The 18,385-nt window shown below is 48.0% G+C and overlaps 1 protein-coding gene across 2 annotated transcripts in view; it reads right to left on the bottom strand.

The window, feature by feature from the left end:
* Nucleotides 1–14,911, bottom strand: part of LOC100115257 (broad-complex) — a 57,400-nt gene extending 42,489 nt beyond the window's left edge. Inside the window, exon 1 of one of the 2 annotated variants that reach the window (XM_032598142.1) lies at nt 13,426–14,911. The gene's annotated coding sequence lies outside the window, so the exon portion shown is untranslated. The remainder of the gene's footprint in view (nt 1–13,425) is intronic. The other variant, XM_031927849.2, reaches the window with a different exon arrangement.
* Nucleotides 14,912–18,385: the final 3,474 nt, after the last annotated feature.

The raw sequence follows: 18,385 nt of genomic DNA, 5'->3' as shown, positions 1-18,385 counted from the left end.
GTCCGGCAAGTGCGTGAGTCATGAACGGCGCGCGCCCTTGAGCTCGTATAAAAGCACTACTCCACGAGAGAGAGAAGCACGATGTATCTCTATCGCGCTTCGTCTTCTTCTTTCTGCACACTACTCTGATGCACGATTGAGAGAGAGAGAGAGAGAGAGAGAGAGAGAGAGAGAGAGAGAGAACGAATGTGTGTCTAGCTCGCACACGAGTGTAATACACTGTATGCAAGTACGTGTAGCCCGCGAAAAAATAATCTGCACTCGGCGATTGAATTGCGACGACGACGAAGAGGCCTCGTCCGATTATATTTTCGGACATGATTTTAATTAAAAAGTATAGATTCGACGTCGCAATTAAAATTCAGCCTATATGTCGTTTGCGAAGCAGCCGCATGTACAAACAATATGTAGGTATAGCAACGTATAAAAATATATCAGCGAGCGAGCGTGTAAAAACGTACACCAGCACCGAAAATTTCGCGCGGCACCAGTAGCTGCCCAGCTCTCCCATATATAATTGCATATTTTTATCAGCGTGCATGTACATATACGTGCAGCACACACGCTATACGCAGCATGAATAATTGGCAGCGCTTACATTGTCTTTGTCCGCACTCGCTTATATATATACGTATACACACACACATTCGTACGCGTATATAAGCTTAAGCGGGCGTGCGTGCGTGCGTGAGAGTATATAGCGGACCGAGAGAGTCGAGGGGAAAAACAGCCTGCGCGAATATTTGTCTGGCTCCTCTGGCGCACACACACTACAAATGTTATTCGTCGCTAGCCACTCGCGCTTATTCGACGGCCAATGATGTGCCCGTAAATCCCTTCCAGCATTTCCTTCCTTTCTCTCTCTCTCTCTTGAGGGGGGTATAGCTCTCGGGAGACCGCTCGATTTCGCTATTATTTTTTTCCTTCTTCTATACTACATCGGAATTATCCATCCGCCCCGAGCGAGTTGAATTGTATACGGCGGCGTCAGGTGAGTTTTGATAAACGCAGAATCGTTCGAGATATCGGCTTCTACTATCGAATATTCATGCACCGATAGCTGCAGGCGGGCATAACAAGGGCCCAGAGAAAAGAGGCCGTGCGCAAATAAAAGAATTCAGCCAAAGATGGAAAGGAGAGAAAGAGAGAGAGAGAGGGGGAGGGAGAGGTGAGTCAAAAAGTGGAAGAGCGAAAAAGAAATTAGCCGCCGCTGCTGGGAGCGATATTCGGGCATCGCACTCGCGCGCCGGGTTCAAGGCTAAGCGCGCCGCTGCTCGTGAAATACTGGGCCAGGCATACCAATCTCCTCTCTCTCTCTCTCTCTCTCTCTCTCTCTCTCTCTCTTTCTCTTCCTGCAAGCTTTCGCCGTCAGCAGCACGTGTATACGGAGCGAGCGAGAGCGACCCCCAATCCCTACCGTGTGTAGAAGCTCCCCCCTCCCTCCACCTTCTTTCTTTTCTCTCTTTCTCTTCCGTCTTTCTGCGATAGAGACCCTGTGTGTATACCTTCTGCTTCCGTCCGTCCTCTCTCTCTCTCTCTCTCTCTCTCTCTCTCTCTCTCTCTCTCTCTCTCTCTCTCTCTCTGCCCAGCCTAATTTCGACCCTTCTATTAAAATTCAGCTGTCCCTCTGCGAGGACTCACTCTTTGTTGCATTTTTTTTTTTAATTTCTAGTTCCGTCCATGCTGACAACAGAAAAAAAATCGTCCCGAGCTGCGCATTAAAAAAAAATAACAAATCGGATCGTCAAAGGGACGCACGAGTGATAACTATCTATACGCGCGCGTGGGACATGAGCGTACATCCCCAGAAACCGCGAAAACACTCGGGCGAGCGCGAGTTTATCATAGCGCGCGAGGCGACCCCCGGAGTTCGCTCACGTTACCGTGCGCGCGCGCGTAATCGATAAGAATATTATTAAGCAGGTTCTGCTTCCGCGTCGCCGCGCGTACGGGCTTTATAATTGCAAGAAAAGGGACAATTTTTTCGGTTATAACCTGCAACGCGCGCCCGCGCGAGCTGCGGTCGATGGCTCCCTTTCTTTCGTCACTCGCGTAATTGCACACGCACAGCCGAAAATGCATACGATTCCAGCGCGGCGCTGATGCTCTTTAGCGTATGTGCGCATATAGGAAACGAGAGAGCGGAAAAAGTTTTTTGTTATAATACTCTGCGGTGGAAATGCTTTGTAAGCACACACTTTCTGCGTAATGCGATGGTTGATTATACGCTTTATATTTCAGCGGCATTATTTGCAGCGCGGCGTGTACAGTGTGCGCGGAGTGAGGAGAAACGAGGGAGAGGAAGACCTTAATTTAAAGTCCGCTTTAAAAACCGGGCGGGAAAAAGTTTCGGACGCAAAATAAACGCAGATTGCACATTACCAACCGGCTGTTTACAGTCGCGCATTCGAATAATACGCGGCGCTCACGTATAATACCATGTGTATAGGCACACCCATCGGGTCACGTTGTAATTTAGTTTGTCAAAGCGAATTTCCCGGGCGCAAGTAAGAGACAAAAAGACAACGAGCAGTGATTTTCGATTAAAAAAAGATGAACGGAGATTAACACTCGAAGCAGAAAAAAAACGTGAGCCATCGGGCTCGTTAACTTCGTCGTCCAGCAGCGCTTCATTAGTCGCGCGCGCGCACCTGTCCACGTGAGTTCCTCTCTCTTTCTCCTATACACATATATATTATACACAGAGAGGAATCGGCCGTTGCGAACAAAAAAAAGGAGAGAGAGGAAAGAACGTCGCGCTTCCTGCACGCGTCGTTTCGCCATCCGCTTTTTTTGCTGCACATTTCGGCGCGCCTTTCGCGCGGTCGTCGACCTCTCCTCCGCCAAATATACAAGCGGCTCTATTTTTTAACCGCGAGTGCAACGCGCCTCTCGTGTCTTATACGAGCAAAAGCTACTCGGGTTACTCGTGCGCTTTTTCGTGCGTAGAGCCGACTCGAACGCTCGAAATGCCCGATAGCGCGACGGATTTTCACGCGAGAAAATCAGTAGTCAGCTGGCGCTATGGGGAGACACAGGTACGCCGTGTACCTTTCACCGTGCCGCGGAGGTCTGCCCGGAGATCGTAGCTTACTACTGCGCGCGCGGATAGACTCGGCGCTCGCTCTATTCCGATAGCTCGGCAGTGGAGCCGGTTAACGAGATAACGATTTCATTTTCGATTTCTGTTTATTGTTGGAAGGAAACAGTAGGTTGGGAAGTATCGTAAACCGATTACTAAAATCGTCCCGGAAATGGATAATCACTCAGCAGATAGAGTCGCTCGATCGGGTCAACCGCACTCCATCGGCAGTTCGCGCGTTCGACGTGTGTACGTGTATAATAATGCGTCGAGACGAAGGAGGTGCAGCGGAGGCACATGGGAAATCCCGGCAAGAATGTAAGGGACTTTTCTTGGGACGGTAGTATTGAAAATTCTATGCATCCGCGAGTGGACCACGTCGACTCTTGCCGGGATTTCCCATGTGTCAGCCGAGTCGTTTCTTCACTCTCGAGCTGCACAATAGGCACCGCCACAACAAATGTGAAAAATTGCATACTCTTACACGTTCTTTCTTTCTGCACTCGTCGTCGGGTCAATCTCCCGAAGCTCCGGTCCTTTAGTCTGATTAAAACGTGAAGCCCGCGTGCATGTCTCTCTACGCTTGATTATTCAACGCGAGCCCGCGCGATTGAAATCGAAAAAAATTATCAGGCAGGCGATTATACACGTTTCTCCTATTTTTTCCTGTCCTTCTCTCTCTTTCTCTCTATTATCGCTATGCGAGCGAGCGACGGAATTCAATTAATCGCGGCGATCTCGCTGATTCGCTGATTATCCAAAAATAGAACGGGGAAATCAGCGCACGGGGGACGAATATAGTTCGCGATGTACAGCTGCAATGGTATAGATTGAAATTCGAACTGTACAACTCTCTCGCGGCGACTTATTGCAAAACCGCGAGGATCCCCGTGTTGCTATAAATAAAGATAGCTTATCCGAGGCAATTAAGAATGTCTAACACTGCTCGACGGCCCGAGAGAGAGAGAGAGAGAGAGAGAGAGAGAGAGAGCGCGCATAAATATATCATCAGGACGAGCGCGCTCAGCTCTGCTGCAAGCTCGCACGGATCGGGTTGACCGAGTTCTCAATCAGCGAGAGCGAAGAGCGTCCCGATTACAAAGGGGGAGAACCGCTATTCCTAAAATATTATTTCTGCGAGCGCGTCATATATATATATATATATATATATATATATATATATATATATATAGATATACACACACACGTATATGCTAAAAAAAGTGATATCGCGCAGAGCTGCGCGCGCTCGCGTATTATAAGCGAGAAAGCGCGCGGCTGGTGTGCGGAAAAGAAATGGGTCAGAGAGCGCTGTATTTTTAATTGCGGCGCAGACGGCGATGCAGACGCACATCGAGAAAGAACGTTGCATCACGTGATCTTGTACTCGCATACACTATATATACGTATACATGTACAGGCCGTGTATTCCCCTTCGCGACGCAGAGCTCTTGCTAATTCGAGGTCTCGCTTTCCCCCCTTAATCTCGTCTTCTCTCCGTCTCGCCGTATATACTCAGACCTTCTGCTGATGGCTAATGTCTTGCGCAAATAGTCGCTCTTTACGCACTCGAATACACGTCTCTGTCTGTCTCAGTCTTAATAGCGCTTTAATATGGGAAAAATATGACTTTCGGGCACCGCGCGTCCTTCTCACGCCTCTTATCCCCAGACACAGGCGAAATATATAGGTGAAATTGATGTGCACACGCATACGAGCTCTGCTTGCGCTGCATACGCGAATACGCACGAGGGCAGACGAGAGAGTGAGAGAGAATTGTATATGGATCAGCCGTGGTGTGTGTATGTTAAGGAGGAAGAGGGAAACAAAGAGCCGCTACACCGCTCGCTCTGCGCATTTGCATAGAGAATAAGAGAGAGAACGATAAGTTAAGGCGCGCGGGGCGAGACCTACACGATTTGTCACGATCAGCTGAGCTGATGCTCCACTTCTGGGACGCGCCGACGACGATATCATTTGATTCGCAGTGAACGGGGATATCCTGTTTTCCTCTTTTTTTTCTAGTGCCGCGACGAGAGATTTATTAACGCCGCCGTACGCTGCATCGCGCTGCGAATTCGCCACTTTTATCACCGCGAGAGAGTCGGTTTCGTAATCAAAATTTGTTATACATACACGCATCTGATAAGATAAGGATATTTTGCGTGCATAGATACGGCGATAACCTTGAAAAGAGCCAACTAAAAATCGCCGAAATTTTCAGGCGCGATTTTATACCGACAAGAGAGAGATGCATCGAGCGCGAGGATCTGCATTATTCTCGGCGGCTATACTCGAAGTAGCGATAGCCGGAAATTCTATTTTCGTGAAGATAATTGCGCGAAGGCCGCGGCGCGCGCGATATCGTGTATGTATAGCAGAAAAACAAGCCGATCTTCCGAGCTTCTATGCTTCTTATTATAGCATCAGTCATCCAAACCACGTTTCAAAGCTATCCGAAACTATGCGGTCGACGACGACGACAGAAAATCGAGGAAGTAAGTATCAATCTTCGTGCTCAAATACGGCACCTTTTCACTCCTCGCGAGTATAAAACAAACGAGTCGATCAAAAAAATAGAGAGGGAGAGAGAGTCAGATTTAAAAAGGCAATTGACGTTCGGGCTTGGTTTCGGAGAGAGAGAGAGAGAGGGAGAAAAAACGTCAAGACCGCAGGAATTCGATCTGCCCCCGATGTACCGTTTGCCACTACAAATTCTCTCTCTCTCTCTCTCTCTCTCTCTCTCACTCTATATAGCTCTTTCTTTCTCTGCTGTGCTCTGCTCTGCCGGTCGAACAATGAACACTTCATGCTCGACTGCGACCGCGTCGTTCTCTCAAAACGGTGCTTAAATTAAAGTGAGGGGGTTGGCCGAGTAATCAACACATATGCATGTAGCGGCGGCTACTCTCCCCCCCCCTCTCTCTCTCTCTCTCTCTCTCCGCTGCAACCAACCGTTCCTGAAGAAACAATAGTTCTCGGTATTAGAGAGAGCGTGTATGTGTGCAGAGTATATGTCTGTACTTAAGTCGAATCCTCGCTACTTCACCTGAATCACGAGTCGAGATATTTTTTCGCGATCGTCACCGGCGATATATGTGCCATTGTTAATTCTCTAATTTTATCGATTAACCTTGAGGCTTATCGCTGCTGCGGTTTGATTTACAATCTGCATAGAACGTTTGATAATAAATATATAGTTTATTATTAATGTATCGGCGGTTCGCTCTCAGCGCTGCAATAAAAATAAATCTCTCACACGCTTTTTTTTCTTTATCGTCGTTCTAGAACTGCCTATGGACTCATGAATTTTTAAACGTGCATATCTTTTTCAAAACAAATTGATTATTCCGAAGATCGCGGTACAGTTCGGCCGACAGAGCATACGTGTCTGTGTGTGTGTATGTGTGATAAGTGTATTAATTTTTTAAAATGCTAATGATCTTATGTGTCTTTCATGAAACGTCGGCTTCGCCGAAACTCGTTAATTTTTTATAATAAAATTTAAAAATATGCCTCTTCTTTGTATCTATACGCACTAGCTGCCCGCGACAAAACAAAGACTTGGGAGAGAGTGCAGCGTTATAATGTATACTATGAAATATTAATCATTAGAAAATTTCCTTGTTTCTTTATGTCGATGCTAATGCATAAATCTCGATCAAACTGCTTTTGTGTCGGCCGGTCGCTATATACGAGGAAAAAGATTAGGGGAATTTGTAGATTTCATAGAAGACTATACTGACTGCCAATTTATTATAATTTACAAATCGAATTATCGCGCCTATTTGAATAAAAGTTTGACGGTTTCCGCAGTAAAATCTCGTAAGCAAGCAAGAGAGAAAGAGAGAGAGAGAGCCGTGAATAAAAAGAAGAAAAGAAACGATCGAGAATGTCAATGTATTCGAATAAACGAACATTCCTATTTTCGGCAAGGTCGTGGTTTTATATTATTCACCGTGTAAGCGCGATTCAATGCAGCGGATGGCGATTCCGATCAATTCGGCTCTGTGTTATATCGCCTTTTATCAGCCCGTTTCTGATTTTCGACTCGAAATACAAGCGCTCCCCTCGACAAATTCTAGATATAGTTTCGCGATTGAAAATCGAGCAGTCGCAAAAATGAAATGCATTATTCACGAGTTACCGGCACAAGTAAAAATATTATACGACCGACGGGAATTTGCATTTTTCCAACATAATGTTTCATTAGCGCCGGCGAAAACGCGCGCTAAGGATCTAATAAAATTCCGAGCAATAATCGACGAGAGAATTCGCGAATGACGTGACGAGCGTAATTATGACGGGCATCAGAGTGAGAGAGAGAGAGAGAGAGAGAGAGAGAGAGAGAGAGAGAGAGGCGACAAAGAATTATCGTTCGCCTCGTTCGTTGAAAAATAAAAAAAAGCGCGCTCGCTCGGCTCGTATAAGCGGGCATGAAATTTTCAGCAAATATAAATTAGCGTCCGATAATTTATTCATTTGATGTATAACGAGCGCGCGTTTTTGACAGGCATCGTCAGGAATATAGTTTAGCACGCAGAGAATTTTAAAATTACCCACGAGAACACCGAGCTCACTCGTATATATTCCCGCAACTTTCCTATATTGACACGCACACACGTATATACTAAACGTGAGCTGCTAGTGTATATAGCATGCATATTCAGCGCGATCGTCCGGAGTCTAATTTGCGAGATAACGGCCCTCATAATCTAGTTGCTAAGCGTCTAATCTAATCAAGCGAATTCGGAGAGTGAGTGAGAGACTCACATATACATATAAACAACGGTTGCTCGCGGGTCTAGTCCCCGAAAAATTTCAAAGTCAAACGCTCCGCCTTCGGCATATACAGCGTCATCGACCTCATTATATTTAATTTGCAAATTTTCTCTCCTACACACACTTTACTCCGCTAACATGTTAGATGACGATTGCGTTTGGCTGGATTGCTGATTGTATCGATCCTCGAATTCAGCGCTTATTGTCAGCTATTTCACGGCTAAACGTACGCGCGCTTTCAATATGACGCGGTTCCAAAGCCAAACAGAAAGCTGCGCTAAACAATGCCGAATATTCGCGACAGCGCGTTTTGTCTTTTAGTTACATAAACTATTAACATTAATCAAATTCTCGGCAAATCATCAGCGTGCGCGCACACACGCGCAAAAATACGCGTTGGCTCTGCCCTGGCGCCGCTACTCCTGCTGCTGACGTTGTTGTTATACCGCATACAACGAAAGTTTATTAGTGCAAATCTGTGATTCATCGGACAATAAATTTGCGAGAGCAGATTATCGATATATACAGAGAGGTGCAGAGCTCTGTTTTTATAATCAAGATCAATAAATGGCGTCGCCTCTCGTGCATATGAAACTGTTCTGTTATTTTTTGCCCCCTATACGAAACTCACACACCGGGAGAGAGTGAGAGAGAGCTGTACACATATTGCAGTGGAAAAACAAATTTCAGCGTTGAACCGGAATGCGTTGTTTATCTCGCGTCGACTTTTTTTGTTGTTCTTCTTTTAATCCACTCGAAAAGCGCGCGATGCGAGAAAAATCTTTCTAGCATCGATGAAATAAAACAGAAAATAAAAATTCGTACAGTATCTGGAGAGTGACGTGTGTCTCTTTCTCTCTCTCTCTCTCAGTCTGCAGTTACGCAACGCGGACACGCACGGAGAAAAAGAGAAGAGTTATATGTATATACACACGTATATAGTCGTAGTAGCGTGTGAATAGAGGATTAATTTTTCGGGGCCCGGCGGCAAAGACGCACGTTGTGTGTGCTGTGCTCGGATATATAGCGATGCATGGAATAAAACGGGCTTATGTAAAAGACATGAATGACACCGGACAATAGACTGCGAATAATTGCGTAAGGGAAGGGGACCCGTGTCGCATTTTATTTCGCCGCAGAGAGCGACGCACACTTACTCACGGAGAGGCATGCTAACGAATTCTCGAATTAAAAATAGATAACGACAGGTATGCGCGAGGAAATGAAAACAGCGACGAGCCGTCTAATATTCTAGCGTTTTCGATGATTCTTTCTTCTTTGTTTATAGCAGGCGGTAACCTCAAGGTTAGGCGGTCTACTAAGAGGCGGGAGAAAAAAAGGATTTTGATAAAGCGCAAGGCCCTGCAGGTCTTGCGCGTGCGTGCGCGCAAAAAGGAATCTTAAGACTCTACGACCTCCGCGCGAAGGAATAGGCACACTTACGCAGCAGCGGGCATATGTGCAACTGCGCGTGTGCGTACGTATACGCGATGCGTCACGTAACTCGGCGCGAAGAGCGCAAAAAAGGAAAACGACAAGTCCGCGCGCAGGACGATCGTCGTAGTCGTCGTGACACGGCGTTGCTCGCCCAAGGCCAGACTCGACGCGAGCGAAGGCGACTCGCGTTGCGCGCTTAGGTTCTATACATACAGGCTTGCAAAGCGAGAAGGAGAGAGAGAGAGAGAGAGAGAGAGAGAGAGAGAGAGAGAGAGAGAGACTTACTTCCTGAAAGTCCTCGTCGGCTCAATGCCGATCCTTCGCTGCCTTTTTTTCCTCCTCCTCCACCTTCTCCTCCTCTTCTTCTGTTTCTCTTGTTCCCCAATATTTCGCGAGCACAGCGCAAGGTCTCTGCGAATCGACGGGCAAAACAGATGTAACGAGACGCTGGTTTGTTTCCTTTCGTAGACTACACACGCCCGTGGCATTGTTTTCCTCGGAATATAACGTATTATTGCTTTTAGCTACAATATTTTCATTCGAGTTTTATTTAATGGAAATAGAACCGGTCGAGAGACACAAAACGTCAGCAGCAGCGCCGAGCAGTTTATTCATAGAAGCACACGGCGGCTGCAAAAATTCGGCAGACATTGACTTTAAACGCGAACAAAGTCAAAGTGTTTTTTTTTTGCTCTCTCTCTTTTTCGGCTCTTGAAGAGAGAGAGATGCGCGTAGGCGATTGGTCTATCGCGTCTCGCCGGCTGTGTGTGTGAGTTGCTTCTTCGCATCCTCGAGAGAAACGACCGTTTCTCCTCTAGCGAAAAAAAGGCGCTACGTAATTCGCCTGCAACTTTTTTTTCGGAGACTATTTTTACGTGCGTTAGCGAAACTTCTATTTTTATATTATGAAGTATTGAGCCACTGCTGCTCAGAGCTGCGATGCTACTTTTTCCCTCGCTTTTCTTCTCAGCCTGCATATGCATCCGAAGACGTGCGCGAGTGTGAAATAGAAATATTTCGTCGATTTATAGCCTCGAATAGCGATGCGAATTAATCAACGCGAAGCGCTCGACTATCGAATATTTTTCACGACCACAATGACTGATCGCTCTGAAAATTCTTCTTTTTTTTACCCGCGGAACGCGACTTGGATATCGCTAAATAAAAGCTCGATAATTCGCGCGCGTATACGGATGAACCATATGGCCCGTGCACGCAGCGAGTGTCTCTCTACATACCCTATAGATAAAGCTTTGTTTTAGGTCTGGTAGCCAGGGAAAAGCGCGATATCATTGAAAAAAAAGCGCTGATTGAGTTGGAAATAAAATCGACGATCAATGGTTCCAACGCACAGATACTCTGTATCCTCGCAGTAGAAACAGTCATCCAAGGCAAGACGGGATCGGAGCCAAAACCGAGTCTAACGCTCGAAATAAAAAAAAGGAAGAACTTTATCAGCCAGACATAGCTCGAGGCAAAGTGGCTTCGCAGTACATACATAATATAATATTCGCGAATTCAGAGCCAGGAAGAAGGAGAGGCCTAACGTTCAGCGCGCTCAAGGCTCGTTGATCCAGCCAGTCAGGGTCACGCGGCGGCGGCGGCGGCGGCAGACTTGCGTATATACATATCATAGTCGCCGGTATACATGCACTACTCATCGCTGTGGTATAGAGTGAGTGAGAGAGGGAGAGAGAGAGAGAGAGAGAGTGGCGCGCGCGACAAAGGATCGGCGCGTCTGCGGGGGATTACGTCAGCGGGTATATAGTCTCGTGCCTGCACATGTGCGCTCTCTCTCTCTCTCTCTCTCTCTCTCTCTGTCTAACGCTCTTTCGCTCCGGCGTGTGTACAGTGAGAGTGAGAGCGTCGTCTAGCGCTCGTCTAGTCAGGGTCTAGGCCGCTCCGTACTGTGAATGAGCTGCGGCACATAGCAAAGAGAGAGAGAGAGAGAGAGATAAAGCGCGATGCGCTTTGAGTACAGTCTTTTTCAGCCCACTCTCCGCGCTAACGAGTAGGCTCTTTTATGCCCTGATTATTATTATGGTTGTTGCTACTGTTTTATTGCATGCAGCGGCAATCTGCCTAGGCTCTTCTCTCTCTGTGTCTCGAACTTAGTCACACTCTGGAATAATGAGCCGATGATAAAATGCGGTTTTTTTCGTGTGTACGAAGTGCGTCAGCCGCGAGTATTTGACGAAAAACATTGTTTTAAACATTGTTAGGACAGCCGTGCGCGAGCGCGACGTCCGCGTACGTTTTGTATGCAGCGGTTCTTAGACCCGTTCGCCTTGCCCTGCTTTGCAGCAGTCTTTTCCGTCCTTCTCTCTCTCTCTCTCTCTCTCTCTCTCTCTCTCTCTCTCTCTCTCTCTCTCTCTCTCTCTCGCTCACTTCTCTGTACGCCCTACACACCACGTAAGAGCACTGCACGTATGGGCCTATATATCGAGTGGATAAACGGCTCGATGCGTGCTCCCATGTGTGTGTGTGTGTGCTCACTCTGTGAATTTCTTTCAGCTGCTGCAATGCTTACGTGCGGCTGCTGCTGCAGCTTCCTTTTGCGCTCTTTCGTCGAGGAGGTGAGCCACTCTCTCTCTCTCCGTCTCTCTCTCTCCGTCTCTCTCTCTCTCTCTCTCTCTCTCTCTCTCTCTCTCTCTCTCTCTCTCTCTCTACACGCTCGTTTTATTCTCTATGCAAGCTTCGAGGAAATCGGGATTTTACGCGGGGGAACAAATCGACGAATTTCCTCTCCCTCTCCGCGACGCGTGTTTGTACACCAAGGAATCTCAACGTGATTTGTTAAATGGAAGGTGGGCGATCGAGTTTTTGTTTTGGCTCATATATCGAGTGTATATGTACACACCGATAGGGAACGAATAGTTCGGAGAGATGCGCGCGAGTCTATACGTCGCTCGTATCGTGACTAATTTTGACTAATCATTCGACGCACCGGACACCTTTCTGAGAAGCCCGACGAATTACGCGTATACCGTTTCAAAAGCCGCGCGCTCATGTGTGTGCGTGCGTACCCAGAAAAAAATGCGCCATGGCTCTCTTTTATCGGCCTTATTTTCACCGCCGCGTCTCCAGCGGAGTCGGGAGTCATAACCGGCGAAAAACAAATAAAAAATAAATCCCCCTCCTCACCGCCGCTGGCCTTCCGAAACAAGTGTAGACTCAACGATTTGCACGTAATAGCTGAAACACGATCGTGAGCAAAAGAACGGGAAAAATCCCTTTTCTCTCTCTCGTAAAACGAAATCCCGACGTGTTTCCCTCGAGCGTAGAGAGAAAAAAATTTTCTCTACTCCCACCGCTTGCCTCTCTCTCTGTCTCTCTTTCTGATCCCTCTCTGTGCGCGGCGCGCACTTGTGGGAAAGCGCGAAAAGCGACAAGTCGAAAATCGAGAGTGCCAGTGTTTAGAGGGAGAGAGAAAAAAGAGTATACGTGACCTTCGGTTGCGATAGTTTTTTTTAACTCTGTAAGATTTTTCGATAGAGTATATTATAATATATGGAATGATTTCAAGATCGATGATGTTATATGCATAGGCTTGCAGAAACATTTTTGCAAATATTCATTTTTATTTCGGCGCGCAAGGTCACACGGCGCGCTCGCAGCCCGCGTATACGCATCCTTGCGGATCGTCTCTCTATGCCGTGAATATTTAAGGAATTCTAAACTACGTATAAATATATCGCGCAAAGTCCAAACATTTTCGAATTCCTTTTGCGCAACGGCGCGCGCGCGCGAGAGAGAGAGAGAGAGAGAACAGACGCCGAATTTTGATTTTGCAACTGCATTTTCGCAAGCCGGGAGGCTCGTTCAAGGCTACAGGCCGGTGCCTGTGTGCATTTCTTTGTATACGCGCATCTAAGGCCACCGCGCTTCTTTTATTCGAGAGACAGAGAAAAAAAGAACGACGACAATAAACTACTTTGAGAGCGCGCGCGCACATATGCTCTCGCGAAAAAATGAGAGCCGCAAGGTCAAGCCACACATAACCTCGTTTTCGCTCGCGAGCGTTTTTAATAGAATCGACAGCATCGGGAGCGTTATCACAATTTGGCGAATCAAGAGAGAAGAAAATATATGTAAGAAGAGTGAGTGAAACGGAAATGATGTACCTTGTGCAGGCGTGTTTGCGTGCGAATGATCCTGGCCGGTTGGCTGGCTCCCTCGTCCTTGTGCCCCGTAAGTATGTAACGGTGATGCGTCTGGCCGAGTCTCTCTCTCCTCTCTATATCACCGACGTCTTCCGCGCGGCTCGGTGTACGTATAGTCGATCTTCCTTCTCTCTCTCTCTCTCTCTCTCTCTCTCTCTCTCTCTCTCTCTCTCTCTCTCTCTCTCTATCTCGCTCCGTCCGTCCGTCCCTCGTATGCTTCTCTTTTCTCTCTCGCTCTCCCCGAGCCTACACTATGCTGATAGAGCTCTGGAGTATATCGCGCGGCCTCGGATCTCTCGAGTCCGGCCCTACGTCCATCTCTCTCTGTCTCTCGTCGCGCACAGGAAAACCTCTCGCAGCTTCTTCTGCGAATCTACGTATACACCAGTTTGACACAGTTTTTTTCAGTTTTCAGTTTTCTTCCTCTCACTTTCTTTTGGTTGCCTTGTTCCTGATAAGTCTTCTTCCTCTCTCTTGCAGCGTAACCGGCAGCAGTCTTCTCGTCTCCTCCTTCTTCTTCAGCTTCGTTATATATCGGCTATATACGCAAACTCTCAGTCTTGAAACAGTCGCGCGCGCACCATAGTCCGTCCGACGACGCAACGTGGACGGAAGTCCGACATCGGCCGTGAGCACTGACGACGAAAAAAAAACAACAAAAAAATCGGAACCAGCACCCGTCCGTCTGTCTCTCTCTCTCTCTCTCTCTCTCTCTGGCGCGTTTCCCGAGTGTGCGCAGAGTTGGTGTATGCACGAGGGCTGACTCTCGGGACACGTGTTCTCTCTCTCTCTCTCTCTCTCTCTCTCTCTCTCTGGCCGCGGCGCGGTAGCTTGTTTTTTTCTCTCTCCAAAACCGAGGATCCGTGAGACGTCCACTGCTTAGGGTTGATTAGGTATGTGTGTACGAGATCGTAGACGCGCGCGTGAGAGAGAGAGATGCGATGTTGATTGCGTTGCAGCAAAGAGACGACTGATGTAGTAGACGGTACGGGGTGTGCATGCGTTGTTGCAGGATGGTGCGGAGATGGACAGCGAGAGCCGGGAGGTTCGGACACCGGGACTACCTAGTCGTAGAGTGATTGGAAACGCGACTGGCCAAAGCACTTGATTCGCGCGCGCGGCTTCGGTTTGTGTGTGCGCCAGAGCAGCTCTCTCACTCTCCCGTGCAGTTTTTTCGGCGGCGGCGGTGGCGGCGCGGCGGCGGCAGCCGAACTCTTTCTCTCTTTCTTTCTCTCTCTCTCTCTCTCTCTCTCTCTCCCGTCCCGTCCGCTGCTGCTGCTGCGGTATTAGTATATAGTACAGCAGTAGTAGTAGTAGTAGTGGTGGTGGTGCCGGTGGTGGTGGTGTATAGCCGCTCGCCCTCTCTTCTTCTTTGGCGTCGTCTTCGTTCTTTCTCTCTTTCGGCCGATGCTAATGAGCCTGTGTGTGTCGGCCTCTCTCTCTCTCCTGCATGTGCGTATTATATTATATTCGGCTGCGCGGCTGTGTGCGTGAGCGCACCAAGGGAGAGGGACACGCAGCGAGAGAGAGAGAGTGAGAAGGAGGGAGGGAGGGAGCAACAGGAGGGCGGCGGCGGCGGCGGGGTATAGTTACCGAAATGTTAACCTCGTGGAACCACTTTTTATTGAGTGTCGCAAAATTCATAGGAACCTCTAAAAGAGAAGAGGGGCGTCCGCCGATGCCAGTGTGCCGCGTACAGCAGTAGTAGTAGTAGCAGTCGGAGAGCGAGAGAGAGAGAGGGAGGGGAGAATGAGGGGCGGTTGCGTTCCCCCCACCAGAAGAGCTCGCGAAAAAAGCCCGACAACCGGCCGACAAGGAAAGAATGCTGCACCGCAGCCGAAAGAAGCGAGCGGGCCATCTGCCCCCACTACTCGGCAGCTTCATAGGCCCCTCACTCTCGCGCGCGCGGATACCCCTCCGCAGGCCAACCCCTACAAACTCCCTCCACGCTATCCCTCCTGCGCGCGGTACCCCTCCATCCCTGCTGCTTTCTCTCCTCGCTGCTATACAGCTCTCTTCTTTCTCCGACGACGACGACAACGACGACGACGACGGCGACGACGATGTTAGTAGTAGTCCTCATCGTATCCCTCCTTTCCTCCTCCTCCTCCTTCTCCGCCGCGGCGACGACGAAAAACGCTGCGTGTCTCTCTCGTGCACTCGCGCTTTGGCCCGTGCATAGCCAAAACTTATGTACAGTTAGCCGCGCATCGAGTGGTCGCCACGCCAACGATGTGTGTTGTATGCAGCCTCGCCAGAAAATCCCCACTTTTCCACCGCTGATAAGTCTTTTGTGCGCCATATACGTACGCACATACGCAGAGATTCGAACGGGAGACGCTAATAAAACATCGTGATTGGATATACTAAATTTACATAAGTTCGCTAGCGCGCGCGGTTCTCGTTTAATTTACTTTGCGCAAAAATTCATAATGCATCGTTTCATTATAGGGAAAATCGAGTTTCCCCCCTAGAGAGAGCAAGAGAGTTGGAATAATGGATCGAATTACAAAAATCATCTTGCACAGTCTGGAGACTAGAGTGGATGTATAAAAAATACTCTCCTGATCGGCGACCATAATATATCCGTCGAGTAATCGTCGCGGATAGCGACCGCGAGAACTTCACCATCTCGAGAATCTTTCGAAATCGCATCTTCGATACTCGAGTCAATTAATATCTCGCAGGTCATTAGCGCGACACACGTCTGTCCCTAATTGACCGGCTCGCGCTGTATACATGCATCGTAAGATTATACGTACTCCATCGACCGATCGGCACTGCGCACCGCGCGACGATCTCGGAAGCCCGCGATCAAAGGTAACGAGTACGACAAAAGAAGAAGGAGATTACTCGGTGACGTTTTGTTTTGCTAGCCGGTATGTGTGTGCGTATATGTATGCGCGCGTCGTCCTGACGTGAATGACTTATAACTGCATTCGAAAACAGTGGACCATTCGCGCAAAAAGAAGTCTTTAAGGACGGCCGGGTAATAGAATATATAGAGAGAATCCTCGAAGAAGGAGAAGAAGAAGAAGAAAGTCCTGATGCGCTGCAGCAAACTGGTTTCCTATCCCTTTGAGCGTCGTGCATCGCTTCGCCCTGTAAGCGCACACACACTCGCTCAACTCTCTCTCCCTTTCTCTCCTGAATCCTTTTGGTCCTGCTGCAGCAGCCAGTGCAGCTTGACTCGAGAAAGAGATGCCTAGTCTCTCTAGCATCCTTAGAAAAATGTATTCCCACATTCGAGACAATTCAATGGCGGCGGGCTTTTTTAAGGCCAGAAACGACGTTTTTGTGTACTTCATTTCCATATTTATGTATTCGCTCTCCTGGCCGTATTCTTCTGTGTACGTGCCGCCTCCTCGATTGTTTGAGTTTATACTATGTACATATATTTTTTTTTAACATTGTCGCGTTTGCGTTTAGTGTTAGAAAATAGGTTTTACCCTCGAAAATAAGGCTCTGTTTTTAGAACAGCGCCACAAAAGAATCCTCGATAAGTACGCACCCTTCTAGCGTTATTCCTTTCATTTTTTCTCACCACAAAAAACAAACCATCTCGAAAAATCGAAAATCTCTCAAAAAAATTCTACATCTACTTGAGCCTCCAAAATTTGTTCTCATAGTCGCCTCGGGAACAGTGTGGAATTCGTGGGTGCCTAGCCCTAATTTTCGACGAAGCGAAAGAGAGAGAAAGAAGGCCCCGCGCGCTTCGATGCAGCGCGCGTGCATTCGCTAGAGAGGGCCATGAACCCCGAACAGGTTGCCCCTTTGGACATTCACCTCCGCCGCAACTGCCTTCTTCTTCTTCTTCTTGCCGTCCTCTTCCTACTCGAAATTTCGCCGGCCCCCCCCCCCCCCCCCCCCACCCATCGAGATCAGCGAACCGCAAAAGCTAGCTTGCTTGCACCCCTCCGCTCGGGCCCTCTGGGCCTCTTCTTCCTTTTATTTTTCCTGTTCTTCTTCTCCTTCTTCTCTCTCGGCGTCTTCGGTTTACTATGTAGTAAGAGAGACCGAGTGCAGGCTGCAGTAGTTGAGAATGTTATTTTGAAAATTGCTCGGCCTCCTCTGGGATTATTAAATTCGAGTGTTCGTTTTTCTGGCCGTAACTTGCTTTCGAATAGCGCGTGGGAGTGAATTTCGCGTGCGCAGAACTATAATGAGCTTTCTTTCGTTCTTTCTTGAAAGGAACTTAATATAATGGCTTTTCAATCATATATGCGGATCGACGGTTTTCATCTCTTAACGAGGTTTCGCCTTAATCCAATAAACATCCTATGCACTCGTTGTAAGATTGAAATAGTGTGTATAAATTCGGCGGTAATATACGTAAATCGAATGTAAAAAAGTGCGATTTCAAAAATATATGCGCTCTCGAATAGACGCTGGCGTTTCTTATCAACCGCGCGTACATTTATAGCTCTCGACGATGAATACAAAAATCCGAATTCGGTCTTCCATTCGAAAGAACGCAAAAAAGCACCGAATTTACAGTCGAAAATTTCATTAACATCGCGCATATAACCGCGGTTCCTTTTTCTCCTTCTGCCGCAGCCTGTCCTCTGAAATCTCATCGCTCCGCTCGTTTTCGCTCATCCTGCACTTCTCGAGAGGCAGCGCTGTGTTAGATAATCTCTTGCGCGTTCGAAAATCGCTTCGCCTCGGGGCACCTTGCGCTCTGTGTGTGCCTTTCTAGCGCGGTCCTCCGAAGCTTTTTATCCCTCTGATCTGACGCCGTGTTATTCTCCGTTTCTAGTACGCGCTTTCTATTCGGCACATGCGTGCGCCTTTCGCTTTTTTTCTTCTTTGCGAGGATAATGACGGCGCTTAATTTATTCGTCGATTAATATACGGTAAATCGCGTGAATAAATTAAGAGCGGTACAGGCTGCAGCGGACGAAGAAAGCAGCCGCCTTAT

Source organism: Nasonia vitripennis, chromosome 3, assembly GCF_009193385.2.
Source record: "Nasonia vitripennis strain AsymCx chromosome 3, Nvit_psr_1.1, whole genome shotgun sequence".
Lineage (NCBI taxonomy): Eukaryota > Metazoa > Arthropoda > Insecta > Hymenoptera > Pteromalidae > Nasonia > Nasonia vitripennis.
The sequence above is the reverse complement of the archived record's forward strand: the minus strand, read 5'-3'. Positions and strand labels throughout refer to the sequence as shown.